The sequence below is a fragment of the Synchiropus splendidus genome, chromosome 8 (genome assembly GCF_027744825.2).
Source record: "Synchiropus splendidus isolate RoL2022-P1 chromosome 8, RoL_Sspl_1.0, whole genome shotgun sequence".
Classification (NCBI taxonomy): domain Eukaryota; kingdom Metazoa; phylum Chordata; class Actinopteri; order Syngnathiformes; family Callionymidae; genus Synchiropus; species Synchiropus splendidus.
Window position 1 is genome coordinate 19,972,908 of NC_071341.1, and position 24,781 is coordinate 19,997,688.

Here is a 24,781-nt window from a genome sequence, read left to right on the forward strand (position 1 = left end):
ATATTACGTTGAAGTTAGTCGTAAGCAGAACCGCTTGCAACATGTAATGGTCTGGGTCGAAAAACAAAGACGAGACAAGACAAGACGATGTGGAGAGAGGGGGCTGCACTTGGTTTAAGCAACAAGAGAAAAAGCCATTTTCCACACGTGGAGACACGACCATCAGGTGTCTTTGTTTTTGAAAACAAGAGAGAAAAAGACTAAATAAACTCCACTTTAGCTCTCCCTCTACACGCCACAGGTGCCAGTGCGAGATACACCTGGGGACAGTGGTCGGGAGTAGTGGTTAGCAAACCTGACTGTTACAAACAGTGGAACGATTTGGTGGCTTTGATTGACTGTGGCTGTCTCATTCCATTGACTTCATTCTGACATGTTCTTGTTTGTGCAAATCGTGTTCAGTGGGAAAAAAACAAAACACAGATGTTATCATTTTTTTAAATGTATATATGGTGGGCTGAACTATGTATCGTTGAATATGAAGAGCAAATGTGAAGGTTGAAAATATGAATAAATCAAACATCAGCTTCCCTGGCTTGTCCTGCATGCAAAGGCAGAGCCAACACTTACTACGCTTGCCCTTCAATACACAGGTCAGACCAGCCAACCACAAACCTCATTTCAGCTGAAGCCAGCCAATGGCAACCATGAACTATTGTCCATATCGTTCAGTCCTGCATTGTAAATAAAGGGTTACCTGCAGTGCTCTATCGCTGAGACAGCACTTTGACTACACCCCTCACAATGGCATCAGATGTGGATGTCAACACAAAATATTCAGCTACCAAGCTACAAATGTCTCGGAGAACTCTTGTTCTCACTCACATCCTCAAGCGTTTGTTTTCAGAGGTGCTAATGAGGTAAATTTAACTCCAAGCAACATCAGGATTGCACACCGTTTTACCTGTCTGTTTGATGCTACAGGTCAGGGGAGCTGTTTTTTTTCCCACTCCGCATTACCAGAATAGATTTATACAGGATTCATGACAAAGAGCTACTTTCATTTCTGACAAATGAAAGATGAATAAAGAAAAAAATGGTCTCCAGCAAAGGGGCACTTTCCTCATGCAGGGCAAAGGGCTGGTGCGTCAGCATGACTAGCGTTCTATCTGTGCATGCGCCTACTAAACATGCCCTCACTGCCCCATGGAATGGGGTGTCGTCTTCATAGCTGAACATTTTGTCCTTACATTTTGTCCTCCCTTCCTCATTGTGCAGGGTACAAAATGAATTTAATTATTATCGCTACATTTTATTCCCCTTATTGATTCGTTTTGTCATAAAGGCTGTGACAGTGAGGCAGCATGAATCATAGAACTGTACCATTGGAACTGGTGAGTGTCGTAAAGCGGTCACTTTGTTATGAAACTAATAGTCAAGAGTTTGAGTGCTGAGACTACTCTGCCAAAAAAACACTCCGAGCTCTCCATATCTGCAGCCACACCCCAATTAGTCAAAGCAATTCTGTCATGATTAAATGGAACCCAGACGTGTTTGTGAGGGTTGCACTTGGTCGGCTGGAAACAGGCCCAATTAAGGGTCGAAAATCGAGGAGGATTGCTCAGGCTAATCTTCCAGCACCGTGCAGTGGAGCATGTCTGAGGTTACCGTGGTGACCACGCATCGCCTCTGCTAATTTCTCTCTTAATTATTTGTGTCATTTATAGTTTCATCGCAATAAACTGGTGTTCATCGCACTCCGTTTTCCAGTGATCCGTCATGCAGATGCAACGCCACAGTTTATTTTTGGGGGTTATGCAAGAGGCACCGATGTGTGGATTGAGTACATGGAATTATTTAAATGAGCTGCCTGAATAAAAGGCCACGTTTCACAATCATAACATTATCATTTTGCTGGCATTTTGGCCTTGAATGCAAAGCCCGACATCAATCTGTCAGCTTGTCACATTTTCCACTCCTTTTTTAAAGCAGTTTATAACAGGAGGAAGATGCATTCTAGATGATAGTGAGCTTTAACATGCGATGGCACAACCAACTTGGTTGTATACATTGTGCCTCTTTCAAGTATGGAGACTGTTAACGTTACCTTAAGTGCTGTTAAAATGCGTTAAAAGAGCAGTGGAACTACTAAAGCCAAGATCTTTCTTTAATATATTGATAGCTTTATTCAGCTGTGCACGAAATTGGGTATGGTGCTGATTATGTGCTGTTGCCTGAGCGTTTTTGCCAGATAGATGACAGGAAATCTGCGTTTTATACTTCGCCACAGCCTTAGGAATGGATTTTTTTTTTTTCGGGAGTGTGAGATATTTGTAAGATTTTCCTCTGAGGAAATAATTTTCCCTGCTGGATAGGAAAAGGGGGGTAAAAGCAGTAAGACTGGTCAATATGCTGACAACCCTCATGAGTGCTCGACCTGTGAACTTAATGCTCTAATTGAATCTTGGCACCTCACCACACGCTGTTCCTAAGAGACGTCGTGCACGGCTCTGATTACAGTAGCATTGTTTTCCTCCCTTTTTGTTCTTACATCATCAGCCAGCCCCGTGGTAAGTGGTGACGTAGCTATCCTTCATCCTGCTCCAGTTACAAAGCAGAATAAGATTGTGTCTGACAGGAGGCTGACTTTTAAAGCTGTGGGAGACCTTAGTATGGGTGCAAGAAGAATATCCACATGCTGCAGAGCAATGAGGACAGAAGGCATCTTTATTTAACTCGCGCTGGCTTCTCTCTCCTCCACCGCTGTTTTTTCCTCATCATGGTTAGAACTGATTCAATGTTTATTATTGTATCAAAGGAGCTATATCAGCTGTGTTTTGGTGAAGAAAAATAATTACATGATTATACATCAGTATAGACCTTTTGAAAATTAATTTTTGGGATGGATGTAAAAGAAACATGTAAAAGCCATCACACAAGTGCTTCCTTGTTGGCATCAAATCTCAAGTTATCTGTTTCAACCATCACACAACAAACATCACCGTCACTCCATCCATAAATGGTTACACCCACGATGATTTTCACCCACTTCAAAGCTCAAACTATTTTCGGTCGATGCACGACAACCGTTTACATCAGTGCACCAACTATCAACTATCATCTAACATGCGTGGTATGAAAGAGGTTGTTGCTGTGTCGACCATCCATTTCACTCAGTACTGCATTGGAAAAAAGGAAATGCCTTTTTATGGATGAATTTATAGCTATAGAGCGAGCCAATGGACAGAATCCAAATTTTGTTTTTCTAATCCCAAAACTATGTTTTCTACCTAGCTATGCATGAAAGTATGAGATCAATTTTAACCAGCAAAAATGAATGCATATTTAGGCAGATACACCTGCAACAAATGCAAATGACATGTCATGAAAGCCTCTTTCATCTTTCACGTTCAATACAACAAACATCGTGTACCTGTCAGTCGGCAGCTGGCGTCTGATGAATAAACTTTCAGTCATTACATACTCAGTCATTGTTGACCGGGAAACTCGAGGGCACGCAGTTGTAATTTCTGTAAATTCTCTGCTTACAACTTCATCAGTGAAATTGACACAATAATATAAAATGATACTGCATGCAAAACAGGCTTTACCCCAATGAAAATGTATTATGTTTTGTTGAAGGGAGGCAGACAGAAAAATCACTTCTGTTTACCTTATGCTTTGAAAACATGCAGATGCCAAGATGCAGCAATTATGTGGAGATGTGCATTTTCCATTTGGTTCTCCTTTTAACTCAGTCTTTTGAAGCTTCACATTTAAAAAAAATATATTTTATGCACTTATGTATTGTTTTTGTTTTTTTTATGGATGAATGGCTATTTTCCCTTGAAGACTATTGTAATACTTTGAAATCGAATGCTGCAAAAGGTTGATCAATTACCTTGTGCAGTCCCCTGGGTGAAGCCAGCTCTTGTGGTTTGTCTGTTGTTCAAAGTTGTCACGGCCAATCCAAGTTTTTCTTTAAAAAGGAATAGACGGGAACTGACATCCGAGTCGAGGGGGAGCAAGGTTTTTTTTTTGATGCACATCCGGGGTGAAGGCTGGATTGTGTGATACTGTCGTCTGGATGCATCACTGTGGCTGAAACACTAAAAAGGTTAATGCTGGTCCTGACTGGAACATATCAGAGCCCACAGTGCGTTGTATGTTGACGTGTGGAGCAACAGTTGTGGTGCCACTGCCAATTGCCAAAAGTGCCCGCGGTGGGCGTATGGGCGTCACAGCCGAGAATTTGTTCTAGGAATATGTTCTAGAAGAAAGTCATCTATTCTTTACAGTACATCATGCTCCTCTTATCGTATACACATACAACATAAATATATTTTTTTGTAATGCAGTGAATGTTTATATGTGCACAGTAAATTAAGTTTACAATCTTAAATGATAGTTATCGGCAGTGTCCTCACTGCACTGTTATCATTGTGGTTCTTCCGCTCATTTAGTGTTTCATGTCTTGTCATGTGTAACTTGCTGTTTGGGAACACCATCTGGTTGCTCTTAGAAGGATTGATTGCCGAGAAGGAGTTTCACCTTTGAGTTGGTCAGCAGTGCGGAACAAGTGAAATCTGTTAAACTGACTCAAAAAGTAGTCGATGAACCACTGGCATTCATTTTCTACCACATATACCAGCTCGCTCTGGCAAACTAAAATTTATTGATATGAATATTTTGTCTGCCAGCCAGTTTAAAAATTTACTACTCCTGGATGCTCGTGATATAAAGCCATGGTGATGCTCAAGATTTTATAGAAATGAAATCGTAATTGGTCAAAGATCTTTAATTTATTAAACCCTGAGACATCATTTTTCAAAATCTCATAGATGCTGAGCTTTTCATCCTTTGTCAGGGAGGCAAAGGAACAGCCACAAGAGGCAGTGGATTTGTTCTGAGCAGGACTACTTGACTCTTTGGTGATGTGAAGTGGATCAGACAGATCCAGGTCTGAGTGAGATATGAGGAGATAGCTCGCCTAAGGACGTTTAAAAGATGACATTACATGTTCATGTGACCCTGTGAAGCCTCGCGAGGGGAACATAAACATCCTCTCCAAAGGGTCTGATCACAAGACGAGGTGTATAGCAGAGAGGTTATTCCGTCAGACAACCTTCAGAGGAAACATCTTATTCTTGTGAGGCTCAGTGAGTAACTCAGCAAACATGATGTGAAGCTCCGCTGACTTGACTAACGTCATGGTAAGTCCTATTAAACACGTCGCTCCTCAGTGAAAATTGAATCCTCCCCATGTTCATGTGCTGCTCAAAACCTGAGGTCTGGTGGGTGTGAGGGTACTGGAACATTCTGAACTTCATTTTTAATATACTCGAATGTGGAGCCTCGTGGCCAGCACCTTTTGGGTGTCATTTATGTTCAGACGATCCTATATTGTGAAGTATTGCAGTATGTTACTGGGCAAATCAGAATATTAGCAAGAGCAACGTCTTGCTCTAATGATTCACCCTGAGGTTTCGCGAAGTGGTAATAAAAGAAGGTCCGTATCCCAACGGAGGCAGCGAGTGTGAATATGAGCTGAGGTAATCAAATTACTTGTGTAATAAACAACTCTGAAGAACTATTTAGCCTCAACAAAACAGCCTCTTCACGCAACAGTTTCTTCTGAATTTCTTCTCCTCTCTCTCCTTTTTACTGCTGCCGGGCTAATTAGCAGCTCAGGTGCCAAGAGATTGCAATGAAGAGGCCTTTTGTGGGTGAATATTTTTAACTAGATTGGGACCTCTTCTTGGAAAAATAGCTTTGCCTTATATAAGAACAGATATTAATGAGGACTTCTTCACGGATGTGTCGAACCAACTTGAATGAATTTGGTATATCACTGAATCAAATGATGGAGCCATACATACAGTTAAACAACAAAATATTGTTTATTTTGCATCAGTTTGACAATAGCACAATAAATCACGACGGTGGCTATATTCAAGTTTTTATATCACCTTATTTAAACTACACCTCTTTTAATGTCTTGAAAATATTTGTGTAAGAATTTCAATGTTATAAGAATTTCAAGTCCATTCAGAGTAGTGGAAACCCTGGCCATTGTGTAGCGAAAAAAACAGATGCTTTTGTTTGCTTTTGTTCAGGGATTCCTCCATGTTTGTTGTTGTTGTTCTCATCCTAGCTGCCACGTTTTTTTGTCGTAATGAATTCATTGTAATTGACTTGTTGAAGTCCCACCACTAGTTTAACTGAAAGGGGTCAGTTGGTGTCATTCACGTTTCTGTTAACGGTTCAATTTGATAAAGAAGATCTTGATTTTATGAGCAACATTTCTGGAAATGCTTCTAATGCGCTTCAGTCTTTTATTTTTTCATCATCTCACGTCTGGAATTTCAGCCCTTGAACGATGTAGAGTAGATGAAAAACATTCTTTAAAAGATGTCCTCGGGCTCAATATCAAATGAGTCTAGTTGGTCTGTAAGATGGAAGCTTACTGTATGTCTGCTTGAAGAGGAGTGTACGGCCTTCTAACCATGGAAAAGCAATGTGCTCTTGGCAAGGATTTGGCTTTCCACTTCTTTTATTCTGTGCGATAGCGGAACTGTGCATGTCTACTCATGCATCCATGCACATCATGGTACATTCATTATTAAAACACTATGGGATAGCATTACTATGCAAGAGGCAGGCAAATTCAGCTTGCCGTGCCCGAGGCTTGCTTTTTATGCACTCACCATGTGTGACTATTTCAGACAGTATGCTTCCTCATCACAATGCAACGGGTGTTTATCTATTTTTACAGCACTTTTATTAATGCTCTATAATTAAATGAGTGGACCAGAAATTGTCACCGCTAGACAAGGTCATGACGTTCTTTATCTCGATGAATAAAGTAGGGAACATTCGCCTGTCATGGTTTCATTAAAAGCCTGTTTTTATAAGTTCTAATTAGATCATGGCGAGATTACGTGATCTCTGGAGATTGTGGTTGCTCTGATCCATTTCGCAAGGATGTCAGAGACTTTTAGAGGAGGAGACTCCTCTGTGCTGCACCAGTGGGACGGTTGTTGATCTGCGGCTTCTCGTACGGGTCGAGATGTTTCATAGCTTCAACCAGGACTAGAAGAGCTGTGGTGTTCTAACTCCCTCAGGCTTTACTATTTGAAGAAACAATGGACTCTTTCTATTAATGTGGTGTGTGCTTGATGCCAGCTCGGGTTTAAGTGAAACCACCATCATAATTAAAAATGTGTCGCTTTCAAACAGCATCTGTTGGAGTGAAATTGCGTCATAGCTGCCCAGTTACTGACTAAGCAAAATTCTGGGTGAACTCAAAAACTAGTGAAGGATTTAGTCAACAACTGATACTGTTTTTTTCCTCTTTATCACTATTAAAACACATTGACAGGCCCTCCCATGGCCTTCTATCACCTTGATCATGAAATAGAAAACATGCAACGCCTATTCAAAAAAATAAAAAAAACTCACACACTTGTAACGGACATGAAATGTTTGTAATGTTTTGGGTTGAGTCCAAAAATATTTGATCCATAACCATCTTTTGATTACATCTGCATTGATTTCCGTTGAATAATTCATGCTTAACTCGTCTCAAATTCTTTTTTTGGCATTGATTTCACTGCTAGACTTCTCGTTGTGTGTGAAGTTGGATCTTAGTACGAGTTCTCAGGGCATCTGGAATGTGGTTCTAGTCAGCGTCTCAGATGTTTCCGACCCCTAATTCTGAAATCTGAAAGAACAAGTTTCAAAACATCAACAATCCATCAAAGCTCCGGAGAGAAATTCATGAAGAAAGTTGACCTAAACTGGGTTACGCAAAAAACATCCAGAGCAAAGACCCCCTAACCCAAATTTGAGAGTGTCTCACAGTGGCTTTCGCTCTCTGTGTCACATTTTGAGTTTAAGGACAACTTTAATTAATATTCTCATATTAACTTTTCTGATTGAAACAGTTTACTGCAGGTTAATCCCTTATGGTCGTCATGTACCTGATGAAAATTAATTATGAAAAGATAAGATATGGAATTAGAGCAGCAAATTACACCAGGATGGTTTCAACACTCCAGAGGAGGCTGAAATTTCAGGACTAATTTGACAGCGACATCCACCTTTCCATCATTTATCGGAGACCACAGACATTCACGCTGACATTTTATTCTGTTTATAGCAAACTGTTACCAAATGAGAAACGCTAACAGTGCACTGACTGCAAAGCAGGGTTTAGGTTTGAGTGAGAGAAACTTTACATGGTGCAATGCTAACAACCGCCTGTGGGTTATTCTTCAATTCTGTAGCTGTACTTAAAAAAAAAGGACTTTTTGTTATGCATAGTGGGGTTGAGTTATGAATGCTTACAAACATTCAGAATTCAACCTGTTTGCTCGCAGTGAAAAACGTTTATCGAGACAAAGAGGCAAAATAGTCTTTACACTATTTAGTTGTTACACAGTACTGAATATTCACTGAACACACAGAATTGTGTCTACAGTTTGTATGTGAATTGTAAAACACTGAAATACTTTGTCTCTGTTTACTTTTGATCAACTTAAAACGTTGTAGTGCCGTCCATGGTCTACTGTGGTTTTGTGCTGGGAGCAGGCACTGTGACTTGATTGTTCATGCATATCATAGTAAATATAAACTGAGAAATAAAACCTGCAGAAATAATAGAGAGTGACGCATTAGTACTTGGGCTGCCATCCACCTAAAAGTCGACACAGGGATCTTGGTAAGTCTGGTGTCTTGTGTCGGTGTACTGGATGGTCTTACTGGCCTGTGCTGCTTCTTCCGATGAATTTCCTCACAGCATGAGTCACTGGCTCTCAATGCTGTCATTTTGCCACTGTTGCTAGCAGAAGCCGGATGTGTCATGAACCCTATTGTGCATCTTTTCTATGAATGCCATAGAGGGTGATGGTAGACGACAGTTCCCCAGACACAACCATTTCCCATCACTAGTCATTTGCGAGACCTTTTTCATGTCCATCTGCTATGATTGTGTGCATCAATCCAAGGCTGCTTGTGTGAAGCTGGAAAAGCCACTTTTACAATCACATTGAATTTCACAATTTTTATAAGTGTTGTTTTTGTGTCATCTTAGATTACAGATGAATAACTTCAAATTTTCTACCTTTAAGTCACAGCTGTTTCTAACATTTTGTCAAGCTACATCTTGAAACATGGTGATGTGGGACGAGCACGCTGCCTGTTTAAAATTTATATAAACATCATTTTTGTTGTGGAGCATCAGTCTCGAGACATTGCGTTGTGATACGAAGCAAAAAAGAGAGCGGCAACGGTGGCAATTTGCAAGTAGGAAATCATTTTACAATTCTCTGTGGTTGTGACAGAGATTTCTTTAGACGACTAGTAGAGCAATGTCTGCCTTCGAAGTTCCAATACCCCTTAAATGGGGTAGAATGTTGGACACACGTTTTGAAATGGTTTGTGAAGGAGAAATCTAAAGGGACATTAATTTGTGTGTCATGTTGTTTTCCATCTAATGGTTTTAGAAAATTGTTTTCATTCAAATTGTTGGTTCAAAATATTGTCTCCCTGAATTCCATCACAGAGCGATAAGGAAACAATGTGGAATCCATTTCCTGTTTGTAGTGACACACTTTCTATCACCGATGATAATACATGTGAATAATAGAGAGTATTTTGAGAGTTAGCCCTGTCTCCCATAGAATGGCCACCGATACCACAAAACTGCACGCAGTTTGTGAGTATCAGTTTATGACAATTTTGTCAAATTTTTGTTTGTACTGCAGTGAAATTTGTGACTGTCAGTCAGGTACTGAGGAATGTTGGTCAGATATTGATATATAAGGACAAATAAAACAACTCCAAGGAAGTAGTAGGCATCAGTGAGTACCCAAATGCAAGTACTCACTGCTTGTCTTTGGAAGAATCTGGTATCGGTGCATCCCTAGTTTTAGTCCTGCTGGATAGAAGAGAATGGGAATGTATGACCTGTGTGCTGATAATCCATGGGTATGTTTTTATACAAATGCTGTCAAGTCCTCAATTAAGACTTTGCTTTTAAGCAGTAGTGTGAGAGATCATAAAGGAAAAACATGTTGAATCTCATGAATACAAGAGTGTGTTTTTTTTTATGCAGGTCCGCTACAGTGGTGCTGCTCTCATAACAAGCAGTGTTCAACATTGACTTAACTGGAGCCCCCTGTTGCTGACATAGAAGATAAACAAGCTTTACTATTACGACACCATTGACTAGTTCATGAATTCCATGAGTGAGTTTTAATAAAATTGTGTTTTGATTGATTACAAACATAAATGCATGGTGCGATATCCAAATAAGGCGTGGATCATCTGTCAAAACCTTGACCGAGTGGTAGTGTTCACAAGGGAAATAAGTCTCAAGGAACAGTCTACTCAGCTCTCTAGGGCAAACACCCAGGATCTATTTTTACTGCACAGCCTCTGATTGGCAAAGGAGGTGTTTTGTGAAGCTTATGGTGTGTCATAAGGTGTCTATGTGCCATCTGCCACACTCGGTGGAGACGAAGTGAGCACAGACCACGCCCCGTCAGCCTCAGTCACTGAATGAAAAGCTCCCTTTGGCATTTGAAGCTGATTTGTTTTGACTGTTACTGTGAGGAATCTGAAAAGGACAGGGATTTTCTTAACATGCCACGGGTGGAAAGTGCCTCTTTTTTTGTTCAATTGGAGTCATAAATTGTCTGCTATTTATATCCTACCTTTGGAGATTTTGGATGGAGAAAGACATTCAAGTTCCATTTGCCAATGTTGGGCTTTTCCAGAGAATTCATAACAGTCTTTGTAGAGCACATTTTATGGTCAACTCATCTCAATGTGCCTTACATTTCAGTGGGGACCAGGGTGAGCACCGGTCAAGATAGCATTAGGTCGGCAGTCGGACCAGATCTAGATCTCTGATCTGGTGCAGCGCCACAGTTGGGTGTCTGGAACAAGCTCTTGCGCGGGTGGTCCCATGTAGAATATTTACGATATATAGTATAACAATATAAAACAAATGGCCGTGCAAGAGGACTTCACTAAGGAGCGTTAAAGGAGATTAAAGTGTTAAAAGAAGAGATCAAGCTGAGAAGAGAGTTGAAGTGATTGGGTTGGTGTTCATCTAACAAATGGTACGCAGCAGTGACTCGTGTAACCTCGAGGTCAATGGTTCCCGGGAGAAAATACAGTACGTTGGGGTATTGTTTTCAAACGACAGGACAATGACACATTAATTTGATGGATATATGCAACAGTAATCTGTTAGCTTTACAGCAAAGGCAGGGCAGGTTCATTTGTATCAAAGAACAAAGATGACAAAGCATTTTAAAATGATCACAAACGTCTTCAGGGACTACAAACTCTGATGTTAGATAAAGACATTATTGGAATTGTTGCAGTGTTTCTGCTGTTTCATTTCACACCACGATTTGTGTCTTGACTGTACTACGCTGCGCAATAGTCATGTCTGATTTACCTGGGAAAAAATACACTGGTTAGCCTTCTATAAACTATAAGCCTTCACATCTGTTTTGCCTCATTCCAAGAAATATGATTCAAAATAGAGAATTCTAATGTCTTCGGATTAAATCTAGGCTTGTTTCACTGCGTATGAGCATAATGGCTCTGTATCTTTTTTCCCAATGTCGAATTGCAATTGTTTTGTTGTTCAGATGCAGTTACCACACCATTATTCCTCGAGGAGTGTCTAGGAATGTGAAGTCAGCAGTCATCTAGAGGGAGACATCAGGTGTGAGAGTGGATACTTAAGCAGTTGTTATGGCATTATGTCTGAAGTCTCAGAGGAATGTGGACAGGTGGTTCTTCCAGAAACTGTCGTTTCTTATTTGAATAAGGGACATTTGTATGGCTGCGTCTCTGGAACATGAAGAGCTGATTATGAACAGAGAAACTTCCGATGCACCACTGTGGGCTTAATAGATTTTTGGTTGCACTACAACGGGCACAGTCTTCCAAGTTAATATGCCTTGATATATTTTATGTAAATATTCACATTTGTCATTTTGTCACAGCAGAAGTTGATCTTTCAAGCTGTGCTCTTCCTGTAAAACACTTATTATTATTTTAGGAGGCAGCCTTTGCAACATTGTCAAAGTGAACACTGTAAAAGTTTTGTTTGCTCGGTAGAGCATACATTCACATTTATTTATTCCCTTTTGTCGTCCAATCTTGACATAAGTTTCAGTCCTCAAGTATGAGAATTCGGACTGAGAACGAGCAGCTTGATGCTTCATCATTGGCTGTTGTCATGGATAACCTGTGTTTATTTACAGGCAGTGACGAATTTCACTGGCATCTCACACTTGACAGGTGTTAATTTCAGACAGGGTTTTCAATGGGAGGAGAGACATTTCAGTGCGTGATTGATGACTGCTGGTGGGTGATGGCCAAATGCGGAGCTGCAACCAACTGTTTCAGTGCCAGCCAGCAGGGGAGAAGAGATGCTCCTGGTAAACATTTTCTATGAGTAAAGCGTTTGTGCTTTTGGCAACTGTGTTCACTACCTGCTGTCAACAAGCTTCTGCAGTTTTCTGTCACCGCTCTATAACCTTGCTGGAGGCGCACCGATGACCAGGATTGTCATTAGCGCTTCGATATAGTTGTTACATGGGCAGCACCAATCTGGTCTGCACTGTTTCCCGTCATTCATACAAAGCTCCACAAGTAGCTCATACACCATGTCATCCTACACACCATAATGAGCGCTCGAGTGCCGCTCTTCCTCCCTGCCCTGCCCCTGGCTCTGTCTGGCTGTATCTGAAATGGTGCATTCCCTCCTATTGATCCTCTTCCTGCTGGAGTCGCAGGCAGGCTTATCCGGCTCGTCCCGGCTTGTCTGCCTCGTGAATGGACGACACAGAGCGAGCAGTGTGCGTGTGCCAGGCTTCGGGGCTCTGTGTACTCCCAGGCAGCTTGTGGCTGAGTGGTCATTGTGGCTCTATCGGCCCTGTCGCTAATGTTCACTATTCTGCCGCTTTGTTGGCATATTAATAAGAGATGCATGACACCACCCACAATGTGTCCTCAGCAGTCCTGAGAAATTTTGGATTTGGTCATATGTGAGGGTAACATCTCGCAAATATAAAGAGTTGGAGACCTATGTGAATTCAAAATACAATTTAACTCTGTTCAGTTATCTTGTTTTTGTGTATATAATAAATGTAATTCAATTTCATATATTGGAAAATGATTGTTATGGGACACATCCATCCACCCTCATCCATTTATCCGTTGCCAGGTTGCGGGGGCAGCATCTTCAAAAACAACATCCTTCTCCCACAGCCCACAGACTATAGGGTCTGGATGAAGATCGATCGGTAAATAGGGAGCTTTGCCTTTTGGCTCAGCTCCCTCTTCCACAAAACAGTGCGGGAATAATTGCAATACCTGCTGCACAGATTCACCGACCAATCTCCAGCTCCCTTACCCCCTCACTCGCGAACAAGACTCCAAGACACTTGAACCTCTCCGCTTGAGGCAGGAACTCATTCCTCATCCGGAGAAAGCAATCCATCTTTTACCGGTTGAGAACCATGGACATAGGACTTAGAGGTGCTATGATACACCTATGATCAATGTTGGCACAATAATACATGTGGAGACGCAAGTTTCGTTTTGGTGTGTTTTTTTAAGTGTGTACTAATTTTCTGGCAGAAGTTGGTCCATATTTAGGAATCACTTATGTTCATGGAAAAAACGTCCATGTTGGAAGACAAAAATACCTTGATTGTTACCCGATTTTATCTTTATCTATTCTATCTATATCACTGTAGCAGCGTGAAACCAACACTCAGTTTGTACTGTTGAGTTCCTAGTTTCATTCTGTACTGGAGACTTTATCAACTTGCATTTAATTTGCTTTATTTGTGCAGGAGCTTCAGAAGAAGAAAAGGAGTATGTCTCCTGTAGCAAAACCCTCAGCTTGACAGACTTTAAGATGCCGCATATTTTGGGCTCACTTCATCAGCAGTATCTAAATGTAACATCTAAAAAATGCTCACGTCATCTAGAGCATTGAGCTGTCAGCTGGAAATAATCATTGCACACTGCAGTTTGATTTATTCCACTCATATATTGTCTGCAATGTCACTTCGTGGTCCTAAAATCAACCATTTTTCCAGTTCCCAGCTGACCGAGTTATCCATTCCATACCGCTTTCTAGCATCCACATTTATTGTCGGGTCTTTATTAAAAGTAATAAATTGTTGGACTTAAATGTGAGACTCAAAGCGAAACAATGGAATTGGCGAGTTATTGAAGTTCCCGCAAGATCGGAAGAGATGTGAGGCTGCAGCTGTGTTGTGGTTAAGTACCACACTCTTAACATTCCAAAATAGACCTGTGTGCTTTGGACAATCTAAATATCCCATTTGCCATTGTGCTTCTAATATAGAAGGTGGAAATTGTGTGTGCTTTGCAATCGATTTTCACTTGTGACTTGAAATAGCCATTATCATAGCAAATAGATTTTTGTGGGTCTTTAAATGGCAACGGATGATGGATTGCACAAGTATGAAACTGCTAGATAATGTTTGTGGTGATTAATGAATTATTGTTTGCTTTTTCTGGTTCATTTTGTGTTTTTTTTTTGTACTACATGCTACCCATTTGCTCTTAGGGAATGATAGGAACAGACTAGTGGGTTCTTAGGTTTTTTGATTTCACATATCATCATTATCAGACCATGTGATAGTTGTTGTATCTTATGCAGACAAAGTGTCATATGATGTTAAAGGAGAATCGTTTCAATCCACCATTTATACCGACTGAGCCTCACGTGTATGATGCCAACACAACTGTCAGTAACTGTTATTTTTTCTTGGCTTTTGTGTTCTTAAAAGTTAGGACGTCTCTCAACTTTTTGTACTTAAGGTGTGCTGGAGAATAACTTCAGAAGCTTCACACTTATGAAGACAGCTCTGTAGACAAAGTGCAAGGATTGGGCTGTCAACACCGATTGAGGCAAGTTGAACGTTGAAGCTTTAAAGGATCGCTAAACCTTGAAACAAATGTGGCAATTTAAGGGGTGAACATTTTGTAGCCTTATTTTTCAAGACTTTATTTGTGTGTAAGTGTGGTTTTTCTTCCTCTATGAGCACGTTTTCCTGTCCATCACTTTGCCTGGAAGTCAACTCTGCTTTCTGTGGACAGTACCAAAAAAGATTGGTAGAGAATCATCTGAATGGGTGATCATCCAATTCAGCAGTAATTCGCCCCCTTATTTAACTCGCTATAAATTTACATCATCCTGTCCCATCGCAATTCCCGTGGCCTTGTTTATAGCCCTCTAAATACTGAGTCATTACAGGACTACGCTGCATGGCATGACGGCCCACCGACCCTCAGCTCCCCGCCTCCTTGTGCTGTTGTTTCATGGCTCACAGCTGAGGCAGATGCTGAGGGGCACTTGGACTAAATTGCTTGAATGAGGGCGAATTCTGCCGGCAACTGAAGTGCAGCGCACCGTTACTCAATGAGTCACAGCTTATCTTTGACAAAGAATCAAAGTGAAATGTAGCACAGACTGGCTTTCACCTAAGAGAGTTCATCCTAGACCTATTTTAGCCCCGGTGTCAGTTCTGGCAGTGCTGTGGGGATAATAAACCTGTGGTTTACTTATGTGTTCTGCCTCATGATGCAGTCATTTTACCGGTTAAAGGTGCAATATTTTCAAACGTTATAGAGACGTACAACTTTTAATAGTGGTGTGAATGGGTCATTGAATCGCATCCATTAAGCAGCACCCTCAAGACACATCACATCAGCCTTTTATTGGGCGTACCACTGCAGATGGATCCATGAATACCTGCATGGAAAATTCCCTCATCTAAATGTAGCCTGTTGATGTGGGAATGTATTGGAAAGAGCGCTTCTGCGGCTCTCGTCTTAAACTGTCAGTTAAAAATGAATTGGTTTTTTTTTCAGGACAAGCCAAATTAATGGATACATAACATTAAAATGGTTTATTTTGAACACTGCGTTTTTGCTCATTTTAATCTGGATATTTGCACAGATGAGTGTCTTGGCATCTGAAGTTCTGCAGTGATATCAACCCCCAGTGAATGCAGGGTGATAAGGGCACGTATAGTGGGCAGCGTTCCGACTGCCTCTTCAATGTAAATAGTCTTTCCTTGCAAGGTTGGAGAACAGCGATGTCAATATGGGAGAGGGAGCAAGAAAACACGTTTCCATAGCAACTGGCAGCAGTGAGTCTAACTGTGGTGGAGAGGCATGAGCAGCAAGCAAATACTCACTTGCTCCTTGTTTCTCGGGGGAGGTGGCGCTGAATGAGACTTTGGGTATTGTCATTTCAGAGCGTGATTTCAATTCTTCGTATTACTCTCAGTTCCCACAGTAATTATGAAGTACAATGGTTTTGGGTCGGGGTAATCTGACGGTCAAGTATGCAGGCGCTTTAAAAGTTAAACAATTCACTGTCAAGCTATTAAGAAAGGATGATCTATTGTGAGCTGAATCACACAAAAAGGGCATCAATTATCAAGTCATCTGTCCTAAAGTGAATTGTTTGGTAGTCAACGTGTTGTGCTGGTGCAAACTTGAAAGACGTCGTGTGATGAGTTTACAAGGGGGCGTTCCATTTAAAGAAAAAATACTAAGTAATAGAAGCTACCTTGAGCTGTGCTGTATTATTACAATGTTGTTTACAGAAAATTGTTCCTTGGGTTGGAAGACATGCTCTTTCTTACGCGACTAAATTCCTATATTTTATGATCATTTTCATTGTTACAATTCCTTTTCTTTAGATTTGCTGCCACTGAAGTGACTGACAAATTGAAGCTTTCAGTTGAAGGACTAGTGAGATCCCACATGAAAAAAACAAAACAAAAAAGAAACGGCATCCATTGTAAACTGCGATTGCGTGTGCCTATTAGGCAGGTTTAGAGTGTGAGGGGTGGTTGTCTGTATGTTTTACACTGGCAGAATAGATAATGAGTATAATCCCACACGGCAGTTGAAGCGAGTCACTGCCTGGGATTGAGGCTTACTACAACATCCAATAGCAAAGGCTGCAGCCCCCGAGCTGTTGTTCTCAGATAACTGCAGATGGTGGAGGAAAGAGGCCACACTCTGCATACATCCTCATCCATCATCATATGGAGTCCCTGCACTTTGTGTCTTATCAGTAACTTTTAACATAAAAGTCGCTACACTCCTCAGGGCAACTCTAATTTAAGATAAACCCTGGCGAGAAACGATGCGTTTTGGCAAAATCAGGCCATTCAGCTACATCCACCTGCAACCAGTGATTACCATTGCTCAGGGACATCACTATCTCCTTTCATTGATAAAATACCCTCCCAACCCCCCATCATGGCACGCTCACATGCTAGCACACGTGTGAAATGTGGCATTAAGTAGTGCTGTGCCTCTCGGCTGCGCTTAAGAAATGAAGAATAAGCTTCTAAAATAGACACGTTGGAGTGTGTGGCATGTATTCTTGGTCTTAGTCTGCTGCTCGAGTCAAATGAAGTGCAGTGATTGTTATGTCTATTAGCGTTAAAAAAAGAACATTGGAGAGCAAGAAAAGATTTACCCACAAAGACAACCGAACCTAATGCAGCGTTTTCTTAGCAATATAAAAAAGATATACTCATGACAGATGGAGAGGAAAACACAGATCCCAACTGTGCTATCGACTGTCTTGCAGAAACACAGATGTTTATTGAGCTAAAGATTTGATGTCAGATAATGAAATCAGCACCTTCTGGTATCTTGCAGATTCAGACGGGAGAAAATATCACATTTGCATTGCATTGATCATCCTCACCTGCTCTCTCTTCTTCCTCCTCTCCTGCTCATTTGATCTTCTTCACTATTTTAACATTTCGACCTGCTTCCCTTTGATCTTACAATGCCTGACGCTGAGTCCGATGCTGGGAGACAGGATTAGGGGACACAGAGTACGGCAAGTTAGTCGGACCAGATGAAGACGTCATTGTGAGAACATTAGAAAACCCTGTCATTGACCTACACATGCTGTACATCTTTTTCTTGGTCTTCAGGTTCGATTTATTTCTAAACATAAAATAGAGGGGGCTTTTTCAAGTTGCGTGCATTGAGTTGAGACACTAATCCTCTTCCATTTTTAACAGTAAGCTAAAAAGCATTTTATTAATGGGATAGGATAGGGTTGCACTTAATTGTCAGCTTAAAAAAGGCATTTATTTTTGCGTTACATTGGCTCCTCCATTTGAGAATTAAAAGGTGCTCCTGACCAACAGGACCACCAGTGAAAAACCGACATCCCTCAGGAACATTTCTGCTACTAAAACCTGTGTCTTCCAGAGGTAATTGTACTCTTGCATCGTGGGTTTTCTTATTAATATGACAGAGAACTCCTGTCTAAAGAGGCGTAATAAGCATCTCCTGGCTTAACCATGGGGAGCGTTTGTGTTTCTCCCAGAACTAGGTCGCACATTGCTCATTTCTCCTTAGGTTTCTCTGAGAGTTCAAATGTCCAGGGCTTTAAAAACAAGGAATATTAATACACAGTTGGGCATGTAACTTTTCAAGTGATATTTTATTGGCCTTTGGTAAAACTAGCTGCTGTTTAATTGTAGAAAAACAACTTCTGGTTATGTTGGGGTTAGTATTCTCTGAAATCTTTCAAGGCTTTATTCCAAAAAGGACCCAAAACATTCCCATGGATGTGTTGAGCCTCTGGCATAAGATGTGCTTATCTCAAAATTTTAATGTGCGATCAGAGAATAATTCATCTGAGAGCCAATGAAAATATGTTAAGGTAGCCGATATACTGTCCTTTCCCTAACCTTCTGTGGGAGGGAACATCGTCAGGCAAAGAGGAATTTTTAGACCAAGCATTTGCCTTGCATGGTTGAGCTCTAGCTCGTGAAATGAGAAAAGATGTATCGGTCAGTTATTATGCAGCTGGTAAGAGATCTGAATATATTCTGGAGTGTTGGGGAATGTTTTAGAACCATGGCCAAGATGAACTGCCGTAGGCATCTGACTGTTTATGTGAAGCAAATGTATAGCTGCCTGTGTGTTTTTCTTTTTTTGCTGCGCTCAAGTGAAACTTGTGAAGTGTAGTCAGAGGCCGAAGTCTCTGTTAGGGTATCCTTTTCTATCCTGCTGTTTTGGAAAGTTGCAGTGAGAGATTTTCTGGACCAAGCCAACACTTCTCAAAGACAGCATTCATTATTAATTTCTATTCCTCCACACAACACTTAAAATACAGTGTAATTAGAGATGCAATTGTTTGGTACTGGCTTATCTCTGTACAGCATCTTGGTTCCTGTATCGTACTGTAACTTGCTCCTGAGTCTTGTGAGAAACAACAGCAAAGTGGATTGGTAATGGATTGTAGTTGGCCTGTAATGGGCATATCTCGAATGTGTGTCACCAAATGTTGATGTAATATTCGGATCTCATGAGAGTTGCTCAGTCCGTGCAGTGCAGAGGCCTGTTTAAAAGAACAGTCATCGCTGATTCCTTCCAGGATTACATTTCTGGGACGTGTAGTTGCTTCGTGTTATTTCAGTGGCTCTGCAAGAGTGGCTTCCCTTTAACTACGCTTGACCCACAGTGGGCTGTTAGCCTTTTTAATATATGAATAGCGAGCTGTCGGCTGACGCACAATTACCTTGTCTTGTTCATACATTTATGCAAGAAGTGACTCCGGCTCTAAATTAGATGTGAGAAACTCAATTAGTGTTAAGACAGCAGAATAATTACATTTTGGAAACTTGCTGCCTCAGCAAATGGTTTGATTCTCTTTTCAACGCAAGAAGAAGAGAACCATTAAGAGTGTAATAGATGTCTGTAGCGGGAACACTTTTGTGTTCTCTCATCTGTCTGGATGACGGCATGTTTGGCTGATGCGAGTGCAGATGTGCATCAGTGGTTTCTCATACAAAAAAAAAAAAAAAGACAGACTAGTTCTGTGTTGGAGCCTTTTAAAAGCTATTCTCATTAGTATATGTCAAACTACTTCGCGCTGAAGTATTTAATCTACTTCAATATGTAGTGTAGTAGTTAAGACTAAATGAGACCAAAACATTATCAAGACTGGAGAGTATTGAGACCGAGACAAGAGGAAGATATTTGTAGATCAAGACCAACACGAGACCAAGCTGATAAGTCACAAAAAACGGCACACACTGTGGCCCTTTTTTGGATCAGTTTGAGACCCCTGATAAACAGCAAAGAAAAAAACACAACGTAAACCGAACAAAAAGCCAGAATGTTTCTTTTACCAGTTATTACAGTTTTTTCTGTTGGCCTTGACCAGTCTGGTGTTTTTAAATTCGCTTGATGGGTTTGCTTTATGATGCAAGGGACATTCCCCAGAGGAGAACTCAGCCTCGCGAATCTGAACAGTGAGACCTGCATAAGACGGCTTCGCCATATGTTTGTAATGACAAGAATGAGAAGAAAAGTCATGTTTAATTCTGGGGTGCAACTTTCCAAATGGAACAGATGTTTAGTAAAAGAGTGGGTGGGCGGGAAGAAAGCCGTTTCAAAGAGGAGCTGGAAGGTGGAAGTCCCAACTGAGGAAGCTTGATGAAAAATGATCAGCAAAGGCTTAAAGACTGAAAATCATCATAAGTTCACCCAATACTTTTCCAGCATTTTGACTTCACTGCTGCTCAGCTTGGCCTCTGACGCCACTGCAGTGCAAAGACAGGACATTTTCCCACTCAGCATTCCACCACTGAACTGATGTAAAATTCATAAACCATCCCGCATCATTGGTGCGTCACGTACCAGGACCGGAATAGTTTTAAGCACTGTTTATGAAATATATTTTCATAATTAATTACATGCATTAAAAAGAGATAACAACCTTTAATGTGTCCTGCCTTTCCAAAACAAATAGCATAACAGAACATTAATGAAAGCACTTCTCACTTATAATAATCTAAACCAATGGTTCTCAATCGCTCTGGCTTTGGGGCTCACCATGAAAGAAAAACCAAACTAAAACCAAAATGAGTTAAATGAATATTTAGAACAAAGAACAAATGCTCACAAATAGCACAATACAACAGTTTAATTACAGTTTATAAGTGCACATTTTTCTTTTGCCCAGAAAAGGTCTATGACCATCTGAGCGTGACTTTGTGACTCACATTTGGGGCCCGATTCCCAGCCCACCAGTAGACACTCGGGAGACAAATGTGAAATCCTTCATTCATCCGTCATTTCAACATGTGATGTTGGTCTGTCAAAACGCAACAAAAAGGGCTTCTTTCTTTTTAAAAAATATATGTTGCTATCTGTATTGTAGAAAACCATTGGCCACCTTTCTCATTGGTCAACAGCGCATGCCATTACTTCCTCTAATCTCAAGTGTGTACGTATGTTACCAAAGATTCTGGCACAGATACATCCCTGCACAATATAGAGCTGGATTCCACAGCCATTTAGTCACACTTCTTAGTCAACCATGGGAACCCTTAACTGCCCCCTTGCAAGATTCTTTGGATGAAAACAAGTGAGGCTTTGTTCTAATTAGGCAGCAAAGTGTTTCCAGCCATGCCTCTGTTTGTGACAAATAATAGCAGTCTCTGTTTTTTAATCTATTTTTTGATTAAGGGTTAACCATTACTGACGTACATACAGAAGCGCAGCTCTCTGGCTTGAGAGTAATTTTGGTAACAAAGCTTTAAACACAGTGGACATTATTCATTTATGCAACATTAAAGAACTTGTACAATGTGTTATTCATTCTATTTTTAAATGTCCTATGATGGCTTCATCAAAGGTTTACTTTTTTTGTTTTATTTATAAGCTGTTTTTGACATCTTTAACTAAACTGCAAAATGTGAAAAGACCCTGAGCATCTCTTCAGGCCTTGAGACACAGAAGTACATGAACAGAGAGGGCTTACCGGGACCATTACTTCGGCAATACTGGAGCATTCCTGTTTGTTTTAGCCAGTGTGCTGGGTCGATCACTTCTAGGTGTCTCACAAGTAGCTTACAGGGGTGGAATTTAAGGCTTCCCACTTTAAAGGGATAATTTGAAGACCCTGAGCATTGCCCAGACTTTCGATGAGTTGGAATAGAAGCTTGAGAGACAGGGGCTTGGGATAAGATTAGCAATGAGTGTGTGACAATGTCAGGACAGCACATGTTGAGAGGTTTGGAGAAATTTGTTGGTGTGACCAGATGGTGTGGACATATTGAGAAGATCCAGGTAAAACGAGAGGAGGAGGACAACCAAAGGAGGGCATGAAGTCACTACTCGGGAGGATGTACAATTCTCCATCCTGTCCAGTTCGTCGACATGACTCCCAAACAGTGACCCATTCTTTCCTCCTCCCTGTAAGCAGCTGCTTTCCTCCCAAGTAATTATTCATGAGCTCTTAGTGCAAAGAGTCGGCCTTGACTTTTTACAGCAAAGTCATCACTGGTGTGCGACATGTGCCAGTTTAGTTTAGTCAGGCACGTTGGTTTGATGCAACATGTTTGTGAAGTCTAATGAAGAACCACTAGGTGCTATGAGCAACACAAACAGATGACTTGAATGACATCGTCTCTCTCCCTGTCGCATCCAGATATTTCAGAGAAGTCAGTCTTGAAATAAACAGACTAAAGGTTAAATAAATAGCTTTGAGATGTTTCACCGGGGCAAAAACAGGTGCTGATTAAACAACTTTTTTCAGCTTCCGAGAGCAAGATTTTTACATTTCTGATTAAATTCTAATATTTTTATTCATACAAAAGATGTATTAAAGCATACAAGTCTGATACCTAACACGACCCAATGCAGTTGGTTCAGCCTTGTAAAGTAGAATGTGAAGTATTTTGTCGTCTTGGATGGGAATCTGGACGTCTGGCTGACACAAGCATCCACAGGCCTGCTCTCATTTGACTCATCAAAATGGTGCGCACCATAAAAGACAGGTGCTAATGGAGTGACGGTGGCACACATTTGTCATCGTTGCAATGTTTAATTTAATTCTATTCACTCCCAAAGACCAGTTTGCAGGAACAGAGTGACTCAACAAAGACAGATTATGATGCTCACCGTTACATGCCTCAGACAGGCCCATCTGCCATGGAAGAGGCAACAATGCATGGAAGTCTTGAAGGATTCAACAATGTTTGGCATAGGAGTAGCCAAATGATCTGGTTGTTATATTTAAACATGAACAGTGTGTAAAGGATTTAATGCGTTTAAAGCAATGCTACAAGCACAGGCCGATACTCAGGAGGTCACGTGCACATTTGCAAAGTGATTGAAATAGTATAGTAGATGTCATAGTCCTATAATCCCTTGTCTGACCCCTGCTCCCGCTGCCCTGTGTAACAATCCTCAACAGCCATGTAGTGAGGTGGTCCAACTGCCATAATAGTTGTGGATGCTGTTGAAAGTAATATCTGAAAAAAAAATCTTGTGCTCCATCCATTAGTTACATGATCCCAGCATGTGTTATTTCACGTAGGCAAGTATCAAAAGCAGAATTAAAATGAAGGGCCTCACTGTTTGCTCTCCAGGTTTTGTGCTTAAAATGTCTTAGCTGTTTATTGGAGAAGCTAACCAACCACTTCACCCAGCAGTTCACACAGTGCAAGTCATTGCGTGAAGTGATGCCAGGCATTGTGCCCTGGGTGACTCCTGTCCACTGACAAACGGCAACAATAGGCTGATCAGAACTGGCTTACACAGTAGTGCGGTGCAAGTGCCAAGGTGAATCACTTCCAGTTCCACCCTAAGCAAATGGTTTGGGTCCATTATTAGACCAATGTTCTTGCAATGTCACGAGTATTTCCATGCACACTGATGCAGTTTATGATTCAGTTAAGTTCACTCTCTACACCTTTGACTGCTTGATCTCAGTTTCTGTTGGCTGTTTTGCTACTGTATATATTAGATGCATAGGAAACTGAACAATGCAAGGAATCAGTCTGGCAATTTGATGGAACAAAGGAGATGAACTTACAGCATGTTTTTGAGGATTTCTTCTTCCGTAGGAATAAGGAGGATCCGATGGCGCTCCCTGTTTTGGAAGTAGAAGAAATAAAACATTATATTAAGTTCACTGTGAGAGGTTCATAATTGCTGGCTACGTTATCGTCATACATGTTATCTATAGTTGTCATCCAGAGACTTCCCCTTAAACTTCAGCACTCTCGTCTGTGTCGAGAAAACCCCGTTTTCTCAGGTGGTACTGTGGTCATCTGCATCTGATCTATGTGTGAGCAAATAACTCCTGCACTGGTTTCAATAGAATCAAGAAAAAATGATGTCATTTCTGTGGAATCCAGGAAGTCTTTAGTTGCGACGAGACTTTGAAGAAATTGTGTTCTTTGACGTTTTGGTGCAACAACAAAGCCCTCTTGCTTTAAGAGCATTGCCTTTCTATCAGGAGAAGCGCTGGCTCCACACAGAAGACGACCCCTGCTCCAGATTATTAACGTGGATGCCATTATCTGCTTTGTGATACTTAATCAATTAAGTCGTCCTGCTGTTCGTGAGCCAGAGTTGGCCATAGGTTACAGCCAGGAGAAATTAGAGGGCGCCTGACAAAGCACTTTTCTTCTTTGCAACATTTTTGCAATTACACACCCCATTGTTCCTTTATTACAAAGACAAGCCCTTAAGATAGCAAACATCCACTCTGAGTCAGTATTCCAGTGCAAAGGTTTGAGACGGGTAGTGATGCTCTGCTGACACTCTGGGTCCAGACGTCAACAGGACAAATCAATCAGCAAAAAAAAAAATAAGGGACGTAGTCATAAATGGTCCTTTTTTTATGCAGCCTTGAAATGTCCTTAAAAAAACAAAGAAACAGAAGGGCCGGTGACAAGACAGCCGTGTTGAAGACAACCCC

At 41.0% G+C, this 24,781-nt stretch overlaps 2 protein-coding genes across 19 annotated transcripts in view; one reads left to right on the top strand and one right to left on the bottom strand.

Annotated features, from left to right (window-relative positions):
- The window catches only part of cadm1b (cell adhesion molecule 1b), a 280,874-nt gene extending 256,698 nt beyond the window's left edge, over positions 1-24,176 (bottom strand). For 7 of the 9 annotated variants that reach the window (XM_053873475.1, XM_053873481.1, XM_053873478.1 and 4 more), the window contains exons 1-3: positions 24,031-24,176; positions 23,891-23,947; positions 17,747-17,852 (exon numbers count right to left, since the gene is read on the bottom strand). The gene's annotated coding sequence lies outside the window, so the exon portion shown is untranslated. The remainder of the gene's footprint in view (positions 1-17,746; positions 17,853-23,890; positions 23,948-24,030) is intronic. The other 2 variants (XM_053873482.1, XM_053873473.1) reach the window with 1 other exon arrangement.
- The window catches only part of ncam1b (neural cell adhesion molecule 1b), a 64,424-nt gene that overhangs the window by 1,570 nt on the left and 38,073 nt on the right, over positions 1-24,781 (top strand). The window lies entirely within an intron of this gene.